Source organism: Mustela lutreola, chromosome 4, assembly GCF_030435805.1.
Source record: "Mustela lutreola isolate mMusLut2 chromosome 4, mMusLut2.pri, whole genome shotgun sequence".
NCBI lineage: Eukaryota > Metazoa > Chordata > Mammalia > Carnivora > Mustelidae > Mustela > Mustela lutreola.
The window spans coordinates 18402899-18423750 of record NC_081293.1 but is presented as its reverse complement, the minus strand read 5'-3'; the positions used below and the strand labels follow the sequence as shown (position 1 = coordinate 18423750).

The following is a 20852-nucleotide window of genomic DNA, read 5'->3' as shown; positions in this document are numbered from 1 at the left end:
GAAGATAAGGGGTAAAGATTTAGTTTGGTTTGAAATCTAAATTGTGGATTCCTTGGCATTTATTTGTTCAAGTGAAGATGTATGGCCAAACACATTGTTTTTCAAACTAAGCCTTTATAGGAACAGAAACTTAAAATATAAATTATCTGGTGGAGAATATGTGGTTTAACAACTTTTCAAATTAATGGAATAAATCTGTTTCTTGATTATTAGGAATTTCCTCATTAGGATGATTTTTTTAAAAAAGAAAAAGTAGAAAAAAGGAAAGAGAAATCGCAAATCATCTATAGAGGTGGGCAGACAGGTAAACGCTGGACCCTCCAAACCTATTTTACTTTCTTATTATTCAAAGGATGACATGAGGACCAGCCCCATATCCCACCCCCAGTCACTCAGAAGTCCACTGGAAACGCTGAGACTTAGACTCCGGCCCAGAACTTCGGAACCGGAAGCTGCTGTTAACAAGATGCCCAGGTCATTTCGGTGCACGTTACAGTTTCTGTGGATTTGGTACCGTTAGTTCTCAGGGCTGAATCCGGGGACAATCCTAAATTAGACCCCTAGGGCCACAGGGAGAGAGACTGCTGATGTTCTGAGTGACAGTTGAGTTCCCAGACACAAGGGAGACATATTTCTGGGAGTGAGCAAGTGTCCTTTGTATAAGTGGCTGCCTCCCGCCCAGGGCTGTGGGTGAATCAGAGCATGTGATTTAGTGGATGAAGGACATATATTTAGAAAGAAAATGATTGCCAAAAGAAAGGCGGGTAGGAAGAAATAATATTACTCATATCTGTTTTTCATTATAAAATAATATTGCTGTTTTGCATGCTTTCTAGATTCCTTAGGGTATTTTCTTGCCACTTGGAGCTTTTTTTTTTTTTTCCTTTTTTCTTTTTACATATTTAGAAGCTATTTAATAGAAACGTTACTGCATGGGAACAAAAATATTTTTCTCACAGAATGTTCCCATTCAATAAGTTGCCACATACTTGTGTTCCATATGGTGCTTCATAAACTAACAGTGTCTGTAGGTAATGCAGTTGGCATAGCAGCAGAGGGGAGAGTTATGTTTCAAGCAGCTATATCAATCCATGTCCAAGGATTTTTTTTGTTTTGTTTTAGACAAAAGATAATTGATGCTTAATTAAAACAAAACATAACAAAATATGTACTGTTAAAGAGTAGTTCAAGCTAAATTTCTATTACAAAAAAAGCCGAAAAAGTAAATTCATTTATTTATTTCATTCATTCATCAAGCATTTACTGATATTTTACTAGAGATACAGAGATGAATGAAAACATTGTCCATGGCATGAAGAAATGTCCCCTCTAGTGGAAGAGGTAGGAAGAAGACCCCACAGAGTGACGAGAGATTTCAGAGACTAGGTGTGGGTTCCCTGGGACCATATGTAGGGGTTCTTAGTAAACCTGATAGGTGGGGTAGGATCTGAGGAAGGTCTTCCCAGAAAATGTGACCCCTAAGTAGAAACCTTTAAAAAGAAAGCCAGAAAGCTACTCCTTCATCGCCACGTCTCTGCTCTGTATCAGAGAAGTCCTCATTGACCATCTGTATTAAGAGCAGTTAACAGTCATCCCAAACCCCAGCCTTTCCTATCCTTTTACTTGGCTTCATTTGCTCCACTGCATTTATTACCATCTGTGGTAGCCAGCCTCCAAGACAACCCCCGAAATCTCTGCATCTGTGATATTCTTGTCATTGTGTACTTTATCAGGGTCGGGGCAATAGAATATCACAGAATCAGTGGGAGATCACTTCCAAGATTAGAGTATTAAAGATACCATGGCTTCCATCTTACTCACTCTCTCTTTCTCTTGGATCACTCACTCCAGGAAAGCTACCTCCCAAGTTGTAAGCAACTCTGTGGAGAGTTCCACATGGTGACAAACATGGTGAGAAGGTATGGAAGCAGATCTCCCCAAGTCAGGCAAATCTTCAGATGAGACCACGACCCTCCTGACAACTTGACTGCAGCCTCAAGACAGACCATAAGCCAGAACTGTGCAACTACTCTGCTCCCAGATTTCTGACTCTTAGAAATTTGCGGAGGTAATAAATCTTTGTTGTTTAAAGGTCCTAAATTTGAAGCAATTTGCTACACAGTAATACATAACTAATAGGCCATCTGGTACATTAGAGGTTTACTTATTTATTTCCTTGTTGTCTCTCTTCCTAAGCAGGATGTGACCTCCATGAGGATAATACCTTTGCTTTGTTCACTGCGATACCTCTAGTGCTTAGAACACTATCTAGATCATAGTAGGTGCTGAATATATATTTGTTGAATAAATGACTGAAGACTGCTGACATTCAATCTAATGATTTGATTGAGTACTTATAGGATTTTCATGTATGTGGGGGGTCCTTAGAATGAGAAGGACTAGCTTTATTTCTTTTATGATCTAACCCATTGGGTGTTCTGTAAGTGATGAACCCCAACATTAATAGAAAGAACCCCATCAGGCTTGCCAGAGAGCAAAAGCAGAAGCATGAAGGCTGTCATTTTCATTTGACCACACCTCACAGGGTAAGAGAATTTTCCTGTTTAGGTTCTCATCAAAGCCCGCGGCAGCACAGTGCCATTGGGACTGGCCATCAGCACCAAGATCTGCTGTTTCCAGGGATGTCTGGTCCCTGAAATCATAAGCCTGAAAAAACTCCATAGACATCAAAGTCCAACCCTCTCCTCTTATTGCCTTATCTTGGGTCCTGCAGGGCCAATGAGCCCGGAGTTTTTCAAAGCTGGGAGAACCCATGGACTAAGGCTAAGCCATAACTGTGAGAACCCAAAGGTCAAGAGTCCAAAGGTGCACATGGAGACCAAAGGAGCAGGCTGATTACAGGCAGGCTGACCTGAAGACTGGGATAAAAACAAAAGCAAACCGGGAATGCCTGGGCAGAGTCCTAAGTCATAATTTCCCATAGTCGGTCGTTCTCAACACTATTTGCCCCATAGAATCACCTAAGGGACCAAACCGTGTTGGTTTTTCCTTCTCATTTCTTACCTCAAACCCACCCTTCTGTGCAAGGGCTGGGATTCTGCCAATGACATTTCTCCTTTGCCAGATCTGCCGATAGGAGGCACTACAGGAGACAGAGGATGGACTACAGAGAAGGGAGTTTGCTCCCTCCTGTTCGCTCTGGTAGGAACAGAGTCACCTGGCCATAGCAGTTGGTTCCAGTAACAACAGTTAGTTTAGTTTCCAGTTTTTGGCAATCCTAGAACCATTTGTACCTGAGATGCAAGCGCCTCCTCCTCCAAATTCTGCCCCCATCCACCTCCACAGGATCCCTCCCCCGAGCTCAGACACCAGAAACAACTGGCAGCATACCCTCCCCCACCAGAAGTTGGGGTCTCTGCTCTGTCAGCCCCACCCCCACTCTGTTTTAATACCAGTGACTTCATTCCTTTGTTGTCCCACCCTTACAGACCGAAGCTGCTTCCTGCATTCCTCAATGACTAGTTAACTTGTTAAAAATTACTTTAATTAAATTCTTTGTTTCTGGTTTTTCATCCTGACAAGACCCTGTCTGTAGCCACATAAAAAATATGCAGATGTCTGGATTCTCCCATAACCAAATGTTAATTACTTGGTCTGCTGTGATCAGAAACAGGGCTTTCTAAATGGCCATTGGTGATTTTAATGTACAGTCAGGGTAGAGAATCAGTATATAAGAGTGTCCCTGTTGATCTCTATGGCAAGGTCCAACTGACTTAAAGAGAGAGGATGAGATATAACCCGAGGACCCTCAGCTGTCCCTGTTCTATTTTTAAAATTTTTTTTAAAAAGATTTTATTTATTTATTTGACAGAGAGAGATCACAAGTAGGCAGAGAGGCAGGCAGAGAAAGGGGGAAGCGGGCTCCCTGCTGAGCAGAGAGCCCGATGCTGGGCTCTATTCCAGGACCCTGAGATCATGACTTGGGCCGAAGGCGGAGGCTTAACCCACTGAGCCACCCAGGTGCCCGCTATCCCCAATTTGGACAATTCCTTCAGCTGCATGTACTTGGCATTTAGCTGAAACCACTTTCTTTTGAATGTGAACAAGCTCACTCATCCACTGAAATGTAAGGGTTCTTTTGGCCATTCACACTTCTAACACTTCTGCAGATGGTACCAACCATTTGGGCTGGTTGTACCCTTCAGCTTCCATATTTAGAATGTCCCAGGACTTTTAAAATCCCTCTGGATATCCCATTTTGCATGGGAACAACTGAGGCAGGAAATTACCAAATGGATGTCTCCTTATCACCAAAAGCAAAATAAGGGACAGCTCTTGGATATTTGCAAAGATCTTTGGGGGAAAAAAAGCTTGCTACTGCATTCAAAGAACATCCGTCTTAACACAGGTTCTTTGTGTGCAAATTCAACTCCCCAGCTCCCGGTTTTCATTAAATATTTCATGTATGTGCAGGGAATATTGTCAACATTACTAATGGGGTTTCTGTTTAATTTCTTGATATAATTTATCATCAAACCCCAGGAAAGGAGTTCTGACCAACTGGACGAGACCTCACAGAGAAAGATAGGTTGTTTCTGTAAAGGGAATGATTTCAATTTCCAACAAGAAAGAGTCCAAGAATGTAGGAACCTGGTGACTTGGCAGGAAACATTATGGAATGTAGTTAAATGGATGTTCCAGCACAAAGGCTCACTGTTTCAGGTTTCTGCATAATGTAACTCCTTAAATCAGTCAGGGAGAGGTACATCCTGAAAATTGCCTCTTTCCCTTTGAATGGACTCTTCTCTGCTTGGCTCTCTTGCACCAGACTATGGAATTATGCTGACCTAAGGTGGCATACATCTTAACAGAGAGGATACGTAGATTCCACTTACCCCTCCCCCTCAAAATAAACCACACAACTGTTCAGAATAAAAGGCAATGAAAGGGAGTAAGCAGACTCACAGGAAATTGGTAAAATGACAAAAGATGCGTGCGTACATACAGACTCTAAATCATGCCACCTGACAATTTATTTGCCTGCTCCTGTTCTCCTCTCTCAGAGCAAAGCCTAGATCCAGCATTTCTTCTACCTGTTATTTCTCTAAGGAAATGAGATTTGAGGCCTGATAAACTATAAAAGAAGTGTGTTTAAGGAAACTGCGTATGGCCTTCTAAGTGTTTCTAGTTTCTGCTATAGAGAGAAACATGGGGGAAATTCTAAGAAGTAAAGAGAAAGAATCCTGAAGTGGATTTGGGACAGAAGAATGTTTTTTTCCATCTTTAAAATGCCTTCTTTGCCTTGTTTATAATTCACAAGAAGTAGCCATAAAGGGGAGGGGTTTGTAGATTTCTAGAGATAGGAAGAGTGAATGGACAAATTGTTGGCTTGAACTACTTCTTTGGTGTCTTCAATAGGAAGTTAATCAGGAAAGTTTTCACCATGTTCTACTATTTGGAAACAATCAGTGACTCTCCAGCACCCACAGGTAAACTTGGATTTGGATTCCACCACAGTTTTGTACCAATTTCCTTTGTTTGTTTGATTGTTTTTATCATCTGGAACTGTGCAGTGAAGATACTTCATTTTGGCTAAGGATTTGGGTCTTGCCCTAGTTCAGAGCACTCTGTTTCGTATCTCAGCCCTCCATGTATTAGCACCTGTGCAATCTTGGATACATTCCCCTGCCTTCGGACTTTTCATTCCAGCAAACTGAGGGTGATTATAGGCTCATAAGGTCATTGTAAGGAATGTATATAGGGTGACCAGAAGTCCCTGTTTGTCCAGGACTGAGAGACACCCTAGTGCGCAGGATTTTTAGTGCCAAAGCAGGAAAATCCCATACAAACTGAGATGAGTTGATCACGCTATATGACATACAGGAGATAAAACTTTTAGCAATGTGCTTGGTGCATAATAAATATGATAATAATCATTTTATAGTTCACTCTTCTTTCCTAAACATGCCTTGCATTTCCTGCCCACCACCCCCACCCCCACCCATTGCCCGTATGCCCCTGACCAGACTGGATACCAGTGATGGTGGGCTCCATCTTGCTCAGACTTGGGAGACTTCCGCAGCTCTTGGAAGAGTGCCTGTCACATGGTCAGGGGGGACCTCTACATGTTTGTTGGAATATTAACTAATGTCCATTTTTCACTTTAGGGAAAAATTCATGTCTGTAACTATCAGATATGCAGAGAAAAACCCTTTCCCTGAAGATATTTGCAGTCAAGGAAACAAATTCATGACAAAGTGGTAAGATCTGATGCTAAAGTGTCAAATAATATACTTATAGTTGCTGTATATTCACTTTCACAATTCCTACTGAATTGTTTCAATATTTCCTCGACGTCACGCCTAAAGGGCCATATCATTTAGAGAAATCAGACTTCCCTTTTAGTTCCTTGTAAAATTGCTCAAGGATTTTTGTTGGCATCACCAGAAGAAATTCTGACACTGAAGGGTCATGCTTTTGCATTCAGTGGAATGTTTTAGAATGTTCTTTTTGGAAGAGATTGTATTTCACTATTTCCTTTGTGTAAATATAACACTTAATTACCAACACAAAGAAACCATTCTCTGAGAACTAAATTGCTTATTAACAAAAGATTTGAAATGGACTTGAGTTTCAAAAGGGAACAGAAAAAATTGAAGACATGTATCTTTAAACAATAATTACACAGTTGAAAATAATATACTGAACATAATTTTGCAGATTCAATTTACTTGTTATTGGAGGAAAGACAGAAGATTAATTCTATAAATCTGAAAGTGTCTGGATTTTTTTTTCTTTTCAAAATTTGACTTAAAATGTGAGACTTCAGCTGTGGAAGTTGTGTTGCCTCTCTCACAGTACAATGGGCCATTGTTCGAAGAGGTAAGTCCACCTTCAGAGTGACAGTCTCAGAAAAGCTTATGAGCAAACAATCCTTCTGTTTTGCTTATGTTTTTCCATCTATTACAATTGGAACCACATGGAATGCTGATTATTCAATTTTCAGAATCATGCTTATTATATTTTCCATCTCATTCCAGAATTCATTGAATCTGAGACCCAACCGTAATACACAGAAGCAATTGCTCTTGTTTTCTCCCATTAATGCAAGCATTTGTTATTCCCCCGTTCCAGTTCCTAAAATAACATTTTCATTAATAGGATCTTTAAATCTGAATCCAGAATGACTGACAGACTCTGAAAGCAATATAGAGAGATGGCCGTTCACTCTGACAGGACTAAGAGAAGAAAAGTTCACAATAAAGAGAAGCTTCTGACCTACCAGCGCAAAACAACTGGGTCAAATGGGCTACAAGGATTGTCTAATACCAAGCCCTTTCGCAAAGAAGATATGGAGCCACAGCCTCCCTAGGTCTTAAAATCTTGATTAAAGGGCCTGCGGGATTCATCATGCACAGAAGGTCTTAGTAATGAGGGTCTGCTGTAATCTGGAAAGATCTCCCACACCATCCTCATCTTCGCACCCAGGCTCTCTTTCAGAATAAAGAGGTCAAAGAGCGACAACTCAAGTGAGACAAAACAAACAACAAAAATTTCACATATTAAAGAAGAAGAACAAATTTGTCTTATATACTCTGGATTTGATGGACATTTAGCATAACTGACATGTTTTTCATGTAATATAAGGCAAAATTAATTTTTTGACTGATGGCATAAAAGTGTTATGAAATAAAGGTTAAGAATATGGACTTGATCGTTGAGCAAATCTGGTTTTGAAACAGGTCCTGTCCCTAATTAGCTTGGTGATCTTGGGCATGTCCCATCAATACACTGGCCCATTAGCCTTGAAGTCCTCATGTCTGTTGTGGGGATAGAGGTCCTAGCAAGGGAGCTTCTTGGTGCTAAGAGCCCCCATGACCCAAGACTCTGTGATGCTTGTGTCACTGGGATTGCACAGTGTCCACACTAGCTCAGGTCTAGAAGTTACTTGTCAGCCACAGCCATTAAAGGTGGTGGTGAAGACAGGTGTTAAAATTCCCGTTTCGTGGATAAGGAGATTAGGAGATAATCTCCTAATCTATATCTATCTATATCTCTATAGATAGATATCGATATTGATATCTATATCTCTATAGATAGATATCTCCTAATCTATCTATATCTCTATAGATAGATATCGATATTGATATCTATATCTCTATAGATATATATCTCCTAATCTATCTATATCTCTATAGATAGATATCGATATTGATATCTATCTATAGAGATATAGATAGATATAGATTAGGAGATTATCTCCTAATCTCCTTATCCACGAAACGGGAATTTTAACACCTGCCATATACATATATATGTATATTCATATATATATATATATATATATATATATATATATATATATAATAACTTAACTTGTAGTGAATATTTACCATCTGCTATGTACTGTCCCGCAATTTTATATGTATTCTTTCTTCAAATTCTCCCATTTTTTACATATAAGAAAACTAAGATTTAGAGGTGAGGTAAGTTGTCCAAAGTTCCAGAATAGGTGGGAAACAGTGTTGCCTCTTCCTGTGTTAGTGGTAATAAGAAGCTTTCAGTAAACCTGAACTTCCACTTTCTACATATCTAGTTGAGCAGTTCTGTTCTACTCCAGAATAAGGAGCACTGAGGAGGACAAAGCCCAAGGCATGCCAGGAAGGACATTTTTAATCCAGAGCTGGGCTGAAAGGCAAATCGCACCAGGTCTTCGGAGCTCTGATGTTCTAATCCTTGACTTAGATCCAGGTGCCAGCAATGACACGTAGGACAGCAGGGCCACTCTGTTTTCAAGGCTCTGCCCCTGGGAGACACTGTGAGGCCCCAGGGCTTGAGTTAAAATTTCTTGATGGTAAAGAGTGGCCGCCCCCAAGAGAAATCCCTGTCCATTCTGCCAGGGGCCAGGAGCTGTGAGGACAGCACCTTGTTAAACAAAAGGGAAAGTTTCCTAGGGACTGAACAGACTGCTGGTTCTTAGGACTCAGCCGTGGGTCAAGGGCAGAGCCAAGAAAATGTAACAGACAGGTAACCTTGCCTTGAACAAGGAAGAGAAATGAGCACTCGATACACACATAGGGAAAGCAAGGGAACACTGTCCATCTTCCTCCTGCCCAGCCAGGGTAGTTGAGCTCAGCAGGGCTGAGTTGAGTGTGTGTCCTGGCTTGGAGGGCTTTAGGGGCTGAACTTGAGTCTTGTCTGGCCCTGCCAGTGGGCTGAAGGAACTGTATTGTTCCTTGTCTGACCTTCCCACCAGAGGGAGGCCTCTGTGACTCACGTACTAGGTCTGTACTGTACCAGGGGCTGCCCTGTCTAGTCCTAGCCCTGCTACCCTCTGTGGGGTCCTGACCAAGTCTCCAATCCTTCTGAGCTGGAGCTCTCCCACTAGTAATACAAGGAGTATGTCATTGGTGATATCTGAGAGCTTCTCATCCTAAAAGAGGATGACTTTTTTTTTTGGCAAGTCTCACTCTGAGTAGTTTCAACTTCATCCTTATAAGTATTTAGAGAATTTAAATGATTCTACAAGCTGGATATTACCTTAGTAATGAACTCCAGGATGAACAAAGGAGTAGACTTTAGATTCAAAGATTTAAACTGATAACACGTTTCTGCCGTTGCTTTTGGGGAAAAAAAAAAAAAAAACCAACACAAAACAAACCCATTATTTTAAAAAGGACTTTTGGCTTGAAGAAACAATTTCAGATGAAAGTAATTAAAGATAATGTATTAATTATCTTTAATCCAACCAATGCTATATAACTATTATTTTCATTTTGCCTCCTCTTCCAGTTGTGCTCATCTACCCAGTTATGCTAATATAGTTGCAATCACAATGCTCATATCATTCAGTAATTTTTCTCTCATTTGATACTTTAGCTTGAACATTTTCCATGTATCCAAGTCTTTCTAATTATCATTTCAATGAATGCATTATCTCTCATCAGAGTCCACACACCATAATTTACTTAGCAATTTCTAGAATGTTACACATTACACATTATACATACAGCTTGTTTCCAATTTCTTCTTGCTAGTATTGATAATGTTGTTAATTAACACTGTATGTGTATAGCTTTTTTTTTTTCCCCTGATGAGTTATTGACTAGTAAAGGCGGACAAAAGTCTTCGTGTATTTTGAAACTAGCTGCTGGAATCTGTAAAGTCGTATTACATCATCCAAGAATAGTTGTATTATAAGCTGCAGATCCTCCTTTCCTGTTGCCAGCGAAAGAGGAAGGCCTAAGACATGGCTTTTACAGCTGTCCCTTTTGAAGGGACCAGGAAAACTGTTCAGTGGCTCATGGGTAAGCCCATCTATGTTATCATCACTCTCTTTCCTTTTCTTCTTTTAAAAATTATGTTACAGGGGCACCTGGGTGGCTCCGTGGATTAAAGCCTCTGCCCTTGGCTCAGGTCATGATCTCAGGGTTCTGGGATCGAGCCCCGCATCGGGCTCTCTGCTCAGCAGGGAGCCTGCTTCCTCCTCTCTCTCTGCCTGCCTCTCTGTATACTTGTGATCTGTCTGTCAAATAAATAAATAAAATCTTTTTAAAAAGTTATGTTACAGGAGCATGAGACCAAAATAGCTCAGTTTTATGTAGATCATTAGGTTCTCCTAATGCCCAGTGCAGGAAGCAAGGCAGTGGGACCTTCCTCCACTCCCCATCAGTCCTTACAAACAAGGGTTTCCTACAACTTATCACAGTGCTGCTTGGCTAACTACCCGTTCAATTAAGAACTCAATTCCAAAGCAAAGAGAGAGCCATTTCTGTTTAAATGCAGTACATCAGACATAGCAAATATGACACTTTGAATCAGAAAGGGCTGTGAACAATTTCAGCCATGCTTAGCAGCACCATCTTTAACACTGTGGCAAACATTGTCAGTTTCAGGCACAGGGTAGACATTCTGGTGCTGAAGTCCCCGAAGTCTCTATGGTCTCAACCTAGAAGTCACAAAGAGTCAAGTGATGTCATTTTATGAAAGACCAGAGTTATTACTAAGTGCAAAAAATTAAAATTAAATGACATCAAAGCCACACATGCACTAATGTTCTAGAAGGAAAGACCGGAACTCTGAAGCTATTTACCAAAGGCAGCATCAAGCTTGGGCAACTGAGCAAGTATGGCCTGAATTCATCTCACGAAGCGAAATTTAGGTCATTTTTATTCATTGTGTTCTGTAGTCACAGACCTCAGAAAAACACGCTAATAAAACATCACGCTCAGCTTAATGGTCTCCCCTCATTCGGCACCATCATGATAAATGAAATGCCATTAGCATAAGGCAAGTCCATTTCTTGTAGTCTGTGGAGCCCAGGACGGTGACAGAATTGGAATGCAGAGAATGGATTGTTCACAGTTCAAAGGAAAAATATAACGTGTCTCCTAACCCCACGCTGAAGCCGGGATCGAAGTCTAAGCCCTGAGAAGGGTCAAGAGCCCCATACCGCAAACACAAAGTGCTCAGACCTAGGGGTGAGGGTGGGAATGACACTTGGAAAGATTTGTTGAGGTTGCATTTGAGAAAGACCAGAAGAGCGGGAAGTTGAATGCTTCCAAGGCCTCTCCCTGGTCCTGAAAGTTCCCTCTTGCTCAGTCATAAAAACACCTCTGTGTTAATTTCTTGCCATGGGCCAGGTATGTTGCCAATGCCTGGGAATACAGATAGAAATAACACCGACAAGATCCTGTTCTTGTGGAACGTACATTCTAGGCGGAAAGACATTATGATAAGTAATATTAAAAAATGACACTTCCGGGATGCCTGGGTGGCTCAGTTGGTTAAGCGGCTGCCTTCGGCTCAGGTCATGATCCCAGCATCCTGGGATCGAGTCCCACATTGGGCTCCTTGCTCCGCAGGGAGCCTGCTTCTCCCTCTGACTCTGCCTTCCACTCTGTCTGCCTGTGCTCGCTCTCATTCACTCTCTCTCTGACAAATAAATAAATAAAATCTTTAAAAAAAAAAAATGACACTTCCATAGTATTTTTCGCTGCCTGGAATTATTTAACAGAGTAACAGTTGGGAGGGTGATTAGATTGAGTGAATTAAAAAACAGGACATTCAGTTTAATCTGCATTTCAGAAAGACAATAAATACATTTTTTCAGGAAATGTCAAATATCCCAAATATTGCATGGGATATATTTGTACTAGAAATGATTCATTACTTGTCTGTAACTCAGATTTAACTAAGCTTCCAAATTTTATCTGACAACCCAAGGAACAGGTAGTGAGTGAGTACAACATCAAATAGAGTCAGTAAGGAAGGCTTCTCCTCCAAGACCTTTTCAAGTTGGGAGCAGCCTGCCTTTTAAATGTCCCAAGTGATAGTAGCAACACACATGCAGACCTTGCCCGTGGCAGGCACTGTTCTAGGTAGTTTACATATATATACTTATTGAGTCTTCCCAACACTGTTAGACAGTTAAGAAAACTCAGGCTCAGGCAGAGTAAGTGACTCACGCAGTAAGTCATGGTGAAGTAATCAGCTAGTGCGGCCGCAGGTTTTGTGACTGTATCCACTACTGCCTGTCACATAGCACCCCAAGCATTTCATTTTACCCAAATCAAGGAGGTTCTGCAGGACAAACTGGTTCCTCATTCCAGCTGGGGAAGGAGGACACCATCTTTCTTCCCTCTCTCAGTACGCGCACAGCCTGCTCCCACTGCTGACATCTAAGGGGTTATCTCACAGCTCACTAGTACCTTTACTTGCAATCACTTTTATAGACATTTTTATTGACATACGATCTAAGTCCCACAAAGTAAATTTTACTCTGTTTCCCAATTTTACAGATGAAGAAACTGAGGCTTGCAGAAGTGAAGTCATCCATGCAATGGTGATCTCGTGTGATCCGTAACAAAACACAGAACCAAGACCTGGCCCTAAAGCTGTAAGAACATCGTCCTGGCATCTAGCCACATCTAGCAGGTGCTCAATAAATATGTGTTGAATTGAACTGAGTACAGTGTGCTGGTAGTGTTAGCGCCCGACAATTAGCATTTTTGATTGTAATGTAAGTGCTTGACATCAAGCTTTTGATTGCCGAAGCAGGCATTTCAAAAGCATCCATCTTGAATAAACACTTTCCCAGCTACTCAGGGAGATAAAGAGCCAGGCTGCTCCACCCATGAAGTTCCCCTTTTAGAAGGCCCTGGGTGGGGGCGCCTGGGTGGCTCAGTGAGTTAAGCTGCTGCCTTCAGCTCAGGTCATGATCTCAGGATCCTGGGATCGAGTCCCGCATCGGGCTCTCTGCTCAGCAGGGAGCCTGGGATCGAGTCCCGCATCGGGCTCTCTGCTCAGCAGGGAGCCTGCTTCCCTCTCTCTCTCTGCCTGCCTCTCTGACTACTTGTGATTTCTCTCTGTTAAATAAATACATAAAATCTTTAAAAAAAAAAAAAGGATATTTAGAAGAAAAAAAAAAAAAAAGACCCTGGGTGCCCCACAGAATGAATTGAGAGAGAGCTTGCTTTTCCTTTCCAGTGCTTTAATTCCTGCCCTTCTGTTTTAAAGTCACTACTAAGGAGTGATCCCATGCAACAGTAGGCACATTCCCTGGACCCCAATTAAGGTAGAACTCTTGGTCAGAGTTCTCTGTCTCTCTTTAGTCCTGTTGTATGGCCCCAGGTGTGATGTGTACTCTCTAGCACTTGTGAGTAATAAACCTATCTTTTCAAAGTTCCCTGATGGTTATTGCTGAGGTATATGTCTTGCAATCATAGTAAGAACCATAGTAAGAACCATCCAGCCACAACACTGGTTCTGGTTGGAAAAATGTAGGGTTTGTCTTGGGCTCAAGTGTGTGCCCACAGGTATGACATCACTGTCAGTAGTAGGCTGAGACCCGCACAAAACAGTGCTTCCACAGTCCTTTACGGGGTATCCCCTTTGCAGAGAAGCTTAATATCTCCCCTGAATATGTATTCTGTCCCCTCGAAGACCAGTTGTTCAGATGGCTTCACAAACTCATGGCATATGGGCCAGAGCTATGAACGCTCAGAGCACGCATGGAAGTTCAGTTATGTCAGGGCAGGAGTGGTACTGTTATGTTTCATATCAGTATGAATACTGTAGTCCTCTGCCCTTTCTTAACCAAATGACTTTAGAGCCATGAAATATGGTGCTGAGCAAATAATGTCTGTCCATCATAATCCTAATCCTAATAATGTCTGTCCATCATAATCCTAATCCTGTGGGAATGAGATTTGTCATGCCGGTGGCCCTTTCCTATTTGCCTCCAGAGAAGTCAGCCTTGGTCTTGTGGAATGGGTTGGCTTGGTGGTCACTGAGGAAGATGTATTTGATTTGGTGCACCTTGAGGGAAGTGCTCTTCAGAAGCAGAGCCTCTTTCAAGGCTTCCATATCGGAGTGAGGCAGGGGCAGATTTCGTTCCCTCAGGGACCATAGAGTGTGATTTCAAGAGCTGGATTTTGGATGAGTGAAGATTTTGAGGGGAGTTGGTAGAAAGGGAAGGGTAGAACATGGGACATGGGGACTTTTAGTACTAAGGAGTGGAGGGAGTGAGCTCAGGGATGAAAGGGTACAGATGGAAAGATGGAGATGGACTCTCTACCTGCCTTGCCTCCATCATTATATCCTGTGAGTTGAACTGCAGAATGGGATCCATTAGTATAAGAACCGCAATAATAATTACTTTCCCTTGCATAGGTCCGGTTCCACGGATCATCTGAATGGTCTCCATGAAAGGTCTGAGGTAAACAGGGCTGGGGAGCTGACCCCCCAACCATATGAGAGGAGGATTCTGAGACAAGAAGTTGTGAGACTTGCCCAAGGCCCTACAGCAAGGAAACCAAACAATGCTCAAAGGGTAAGTGTTCTGACTCACAGTCTAGGGCTATTCATTTCTACTTTAAAAGCTGAGTATGCTTATGTAGACACCTGTCAAATATCTCCCCTCACACACTCAGTTTTGTTCCACAGAGCTACCAGACACTCCCCCAGGGATGCCCTGTCCCCCTTTATGAGATCTCTGTGCAAATGGCACCCCGCTCCCACCCCAACTCTTTGCCCCTTGATTGCTCATGTGCTACCTTGAATTTTGGAGATGTCATGGTGCCTCTATTCCAGAAACCTTGGCCAACCATTCCCCGGGTGGCAATCTTGGTTGATTCTTTCTCAAGGAGAGAAACTTCCTACCCATGTTCTGATCTGGGGTGTGGTAGACACCTTTTTCTACAGGCATAAAGGACAGAAATGTCAGATGCTTGATGAGTGGTAGGTAGGCATCCCTTGATAAAAGGTAGAGGCTGTGGGCGGGATCTTCTTTGAATGAATGTTTTCTGTTGATTCAGAAGAGTCATGGGGGCTGAAAATACAAACATCTAGGTGTTAGCCATACGCCATCAAAAAAAAAAAAAGGCAGAGTCTTATGTTTAGGCATTTATCATAAATCTGAAATGTTGTTAGCTGCTGGGGGCGGAGGCAGGGAAAGAGAAATGAAACAGAAGACAGTGAGTGTGGAAAAGCACCAAGTTTAGAGTAGCGAAGATTCAGGCTTGAATGGAGCCAAGCTCTGTGGCATACTGGCTGTGTCACACCAATTACTTGACCTCTCTCAGGTGGATTTATCCTCATTTTATAGATAACTGAGAGGAATATTCATTCACTCAGCAAATATATTGAGTATCTACTATGTGCCATGGATCTCATGAGATGGGATACAAAAAGAAATAACCTTCTATAGGGAGCTTACATTCTAGGGAGGAGAGAGACAGTCTAAAGAAATACACAGATTATCAGACATTGACGGGATACAAAATTTAAAAGGCTGGTGTGGTAGAGAATGGCTGGGAAGGCTTCTCTGAGGAGTCAACACTCAGGGTGCTTCCATCCATGTGGAGAACTGCACAGGAGTTCTTAAGCAAGTCAGCAGCGAAGACAAACATCCTGAGGCTGCAGAAGTCCTGAGGGGTGGCCGTGGAAGAGCAGAGTGCTGGGGCACGAGGTTAGAGCAAGGGGTTTGGACTTGGTTCTACGTGAGATGGGAGCCATTGGAGGGTCTTGACCGGGGCTGTAACCTGATTTGAACTGTGTTTTTAAAAAAAATCTCCCTGGCCACTCTACAGAGACAGATCATAAGGAACAGAAACAGGGCACCTGAGTTAGAGGTGACTTGGACAGATACGGTTGTGAAGGAGAAAAGAAGTGGATGGATCGGGCATCCCATTTTGGAGGTCATGCTGGTGGATTAGACGTGATGGCTGTGGGCAGAGAAACCAAGGCTGGGATCTGAGTTGGGAATTGCTGGTGCCATGTATTGAGGAGGACAGAAAATGCAGTGGGTGAAGCAGTCCAGAGAGTGTCTCAGGTAATAGGTGCCTCAGTAAATATTCAGGGGAACGCACTGGCTAAGCAGATAAGTACTGGGCCCAGGGAAAGACCCCACACACTCGAGGAAAGTCTGCCCAGGGGTCACAAGAACAAATGCTGAAGTGCCTCCTTGGGCTGACTGAATGAATTACTGTAGCCAGACTTGATTCCCTTATGTACTGGATGTTGGGCAAAATTCTTTCTTTCAATCAATTAATTAGCCAATTAATTAATTAAGATAATTTCAATGCCCAACGTGGGGCTCGAATTCACGACCCAGAGATCAAGAGTCACCTGCTCTTCTGACCGAGTCAGCCAGGCATCCTGACTGGGAGAAATTCTGTGGAGAATTAGGAAATGCCCTGATCAGTGAGAAGCAGAGGAGGCGAGGAGGCTTCTGGAGCTAAGGGTCGAGCAGGAAATCGCCATGCACATGAATAATGTCGGGGGGAGGTATTCCCTCTACAAAGCAGACAGTCCCTGCACAATCATGGCCAACTCTAGTCCAGTGGCTCTAGGAAAACTCATGAGTTTTAAATGGGAAGGGGGTAGTCATATGACCCTGTCCCGCAGTTCCAGGTCCTCCTCTAATCCAAGCCTGCTTTGAAGTGCAGCAGAATTGCCAGTGGAAACAGATTGGAAACTAGAGGCTAGACTCATCTGGAGAGAATGACTCCAGTCCCAGCTCTGCTTTGTGTTGCGCAAACTACTAGATGTTGACATCTTCACCACAGCACTGTGAGATGAACATGATTACCCCCATTTTATGGATAAACAAACAGCTTCAGAGAGGTCACCTCATTTACCCAAGGTCACACAGCTTGAGTGCCCAGTTTCTCCGCTCCTGGAGCTTCTAGCAGATTATCCTGTCTTATTCTTCACTGAATCCCCACTGTCCTGCACACAGCAGGAGCTTCGTAAACATTTGTCGAATGGATTAAAAGTGGCTCCAAAGCTTGTGTTTAATCACGAAGCCACACTATTCTCCTTCAAGTGTTGACTAAGAAGCTGCTTTCACCTTAAGTTTCTTTATGTGGTGAGGGGACAAAATCTGCTCCCTGGAAGGCCACCTCCCAGGGCTTGGAAATGTCTGGGAAGACAAATTGCCCTGGGGGGTCACTCTCAGTGGCCAGGGGGTCTCATCAGTGAGTGACCAGGGTGGTGGGTGGGTGGGGGTAGGGGGGGTCAGTGACGAGGTCTTATGAGAAAGTTAGGTAGGGCTCACTAGCTCCCAGAGCTCACCAGGGGATTGGCACCTGCAGCCTTGGTGTTTATATTTGGATTACATTTGATGGCACGCTGAATTGGTGACTAATTACGGCATGCCCAAATAAGGTACTTTAATTATAGCTTTTTTAATTCCAAGGAGAGCTCTGCTTGCAAGACAGAGGGATGAGTGGGATACAGATCTGCTTGCTCTGATCCTTCAGCATGGCTTGGAAAACGGATTACCAGGAAAGCCAGTGGCTTATTCCATGAGCTCCAGACCGGGCACCGCTCTGTGAGTGCTGGCGGAGCTTCCCAAGGAAAGGGCCACTCGCAATCTTTGCAGCCTGGTGACTATAGCTGGTGGCCTGGCCAGCTTTGGGGATGCCAGTTGATGTCCCGAGAGGCTGTCCCTAGCTTGAGTTCACCTCCCTACTCCTTTTTGGAAGCAGCTCTCCAGCTGCGGTGAGCATTGCTGGCGGATTGGCTCAGGCAGCTTGAAAAGGCAGACTCGCCGATTTTGCTGTTTTCTGTCGGAAATCATTTACTGATCTCTGCCACCTCTTGAGCTGCACAAATCCAATTCAGAGCTTTTTGAATGGGTTTCTGATGGGGCCTTCTGAGTTTTACATATCCTTTTAGACAGGTTGTCTATGTAATGGGACTCCTGTCCCCTGCTGCTAGGCCACAGATGTTCTCAGGAAAACTGGGTCAGTTTGAGGAGTAAAGTTTAAATGTTGGTAAATATCTTATTTAAATCACTTTTAACTCGTTCTACAAGATAGATTTGGGAAGGCCATGAATTTTAGCCACCTTCTTTCCCATCACCCCCCCCCCCCAATCCTGCAATCATGGCCTTAAGACCAGCAATGTTACTTTTAGATTTCCATTGAGGACAATGGCTCTTTCCATAGTCCTGGTTCCTTCTTATCCTCTGTCTCTTTAAATGCAACTTTCCTCCAAAGCAGAATTGTTTTGGAGTTTCCTTGGGACTTTTCTACCTGTCACTATAACTGTAATACGATGATGAGAAAACCGTACTGACAATGTCCGTCCGACAGTTTCATTGAGGTGATCTCACTCACTCCTTACAGCCAACTCTGAAAGGTAGACAAGGCAGCTATTGACGCTTTTACAGTCTAGCTGAGCTCAGAGAGGTGAACTCATGGCCAAGTTATCCAGTCCAAACAAGGGTCTGCATTATCTGATGCCATCCTCAGATTCTTTCCTCTGATGCTTATCAACAGGTCTTGTTTCAACAATAGCACATTGGTTCTTATTGGCGCTGGTGTACACCTCAAGCCAGTGTGCTCCTCCAGCTGATGCGTGCTCCTTCGTTTCCGAGTGTGCATACTGGGTTAGAACTTAGAATGATTTAAGTGAACACGTATCTATCCAACACCTGTGTGTGCTTGGCTCTATGGTGGGATTGAGCACATAAGAGATCATTGAGAGAGCTCCCCCCCAACTCCCCCCCCCCAGGGATTTGGACTCTAGACAGACCCAATTCAGACCATAAGGGATGTTGAGCACGGTATATAAACACTCAAAATCTCGAGCTGAAAGGAGATAATAGAACCAGGCCAGCCCCCTGGAGAGTGCTGAATGAATGGGAGCCATGCTCCTTTGTACATCATCATCTCTTTAAGCCTTACAAGAACCTTTAGGAGGTGGGTCCTATTCTTATCCCCATTTTATAGATTGGTCAGCTGAGGTGATTGGCCAATGGTTACACACCTGTATTTTGCTTGTTGGTCTGTCCGGCTCCCAACATAGCCGGTGCCCTTCACCATCGTCATGAGCTCCCTTCCCAGATTAAGACACAGAACTCCGGCAGCTGCTTGTGGTCAGCCTATGGTAACAGGGCATGAGCTTTGATTAGGGACAGGGATCTCTGTGAATTAGACTCAGCCCAGCCACACACCAGTTGAGAATAAAGAGAGAAGAAAGGCAACCATATCTGCTGTAGCCCCGTACTCCTATTTACCAAGTGCCTGCAGAAGCTTGGTCATCATTAAAGCCCAGATTCACTGGAGAGAAGGCCTGAACTGAGTTCCTTTTGTCCGTATGTGCTCTTCTCCACAGAAAGACTCCAAAATCCCAACTATCTTTTGAGGGAATGGTTAGAAAATTTAACATTAAACGGCCAGATATCTCATGAAGAAAGACTGAGAGCCACTGCTCAGGATGACATTTGTTTTAGTTGTTTTTTTTTTCAGTCGTACCATCTAACCAGAGAGCATGGACCTTTTGAGGGGATCACAGGTGCCTTTGAGAACCTGATGAACTCCTTGGTGGTTCTCTTCACACACAAAGCCTATTCGCACGCATGCGCACACCTACAACTTGGCATACAATTGCAGTCCAGAAATCTGGGGTTGAATTTGACTCATTAGCTCCTTGTCTGGGTTTCAGCATCCTTCTCTGACAGTCAGGGAAGGAGTGAGGATAAAATGAGATGATCCCACAGAGAGCTTGACGCCCTTACCTGCTCAATGTGTACTAGCTCAGCACAGCACAAAGGCCACCACCATGCAGAAGGAGACTCCCATCCCCAAAGAAGCTACCACTCCCCAAGGAAGTGCAATTTAACTGCACATTTTATAGGCTTTTTCATTAGGCTCAATAACATGTATTTTGTGGTGCCTCGAGTGAGTGTGGGGAGGACTGTTGGGGCGACATGTAAATGTTAATGGCCCCTGAGACCAGCTTCCTTCTGGCTCTTTACTGGTGGGAAGTTATGAGCCACCAGGCTCCCCACCTACCCCTCCCCCTCAGACCTGAAGCTGTTGCTCGAAGATACCAGTCCTTCTGGGTTCTGCTCCTTTTCCACTGAGGCAGGGAGATCACCTATCCGCCTTACACGCTACACCTTGATTTAGAGCTGAGTAGGGCTCTCTGCATGGGAAAGGTTGGGAAAAAACCTCTACTCCATGGACAGAGGGCTTTAATGCCTTGCTATTCAAACTGTGGCCTTTAGCCGGTAGAATTGACCATGGGCTTATGAGAAATGCAGACTCTCAGGTCTCACTCCAGACTTAGAATCTGTGCTCTAACGGGCTCTCCGGGGGGTGATTCCTGCGTGCATGAGAACTTGGGAAGCAGCAAGGAGCATTGCTCTTATAGTGGAACTGCTCCCTCCCCCGCCACCATGCTCACATGGGTGCTTGGAGAACTTCACATGCCTCATGGAGAAGATGTGACTCTAAGAATAATGCAATAGGAATACTGAGGACCAACAGGTTTTCCCCATTAATGTGTCAAAATCTACAAAGCGCTAGGGTAGAGGCAGGGCTGACTCTCTAAGTGCTTTCAATGCACTCCATACTCTTTCTAAAATCCATCCAGCC

At 43.4% G+C, this 20852-nt stretch overlaps 1 long non-coding RNA gene across 13 annotated transcripts in view; it reads left to right on the top strand.

Moving 5' to 3' along the window:
* LOC131830692 (uncharacterized) overlaps window positions 1-20852 on the top strand; it is an 85709-nt gene that overhangs the window by 5740 nt on the left and 59117 nt on the right. For 5 of the 13 annotated variants that reach the window (XR_009353299.1, XR_009353300.1, XR_009353296.1 and 2 more), the window contains 4 exons: window positions 353-2068; window positions 5380-5450; window positions 6129-6221; window positions 7002-7675. This is a non-coding gene — a long non-coding RNA (uncharacterized LOC131830692). Of the gene's footprint in view, window positions 1-352; window positions 2069-5379; window positions 5451-6128; window positions 6222-6681; window positions 7676-12761; window positions 12898-14634; window positions 14795-20852 lie in introns of those variants that run through there. The other 8 variants (XR_009353304.1, XR_009353308.1, XR_009353307.1 and 5 more) reach the window with 7 other exon arrangements.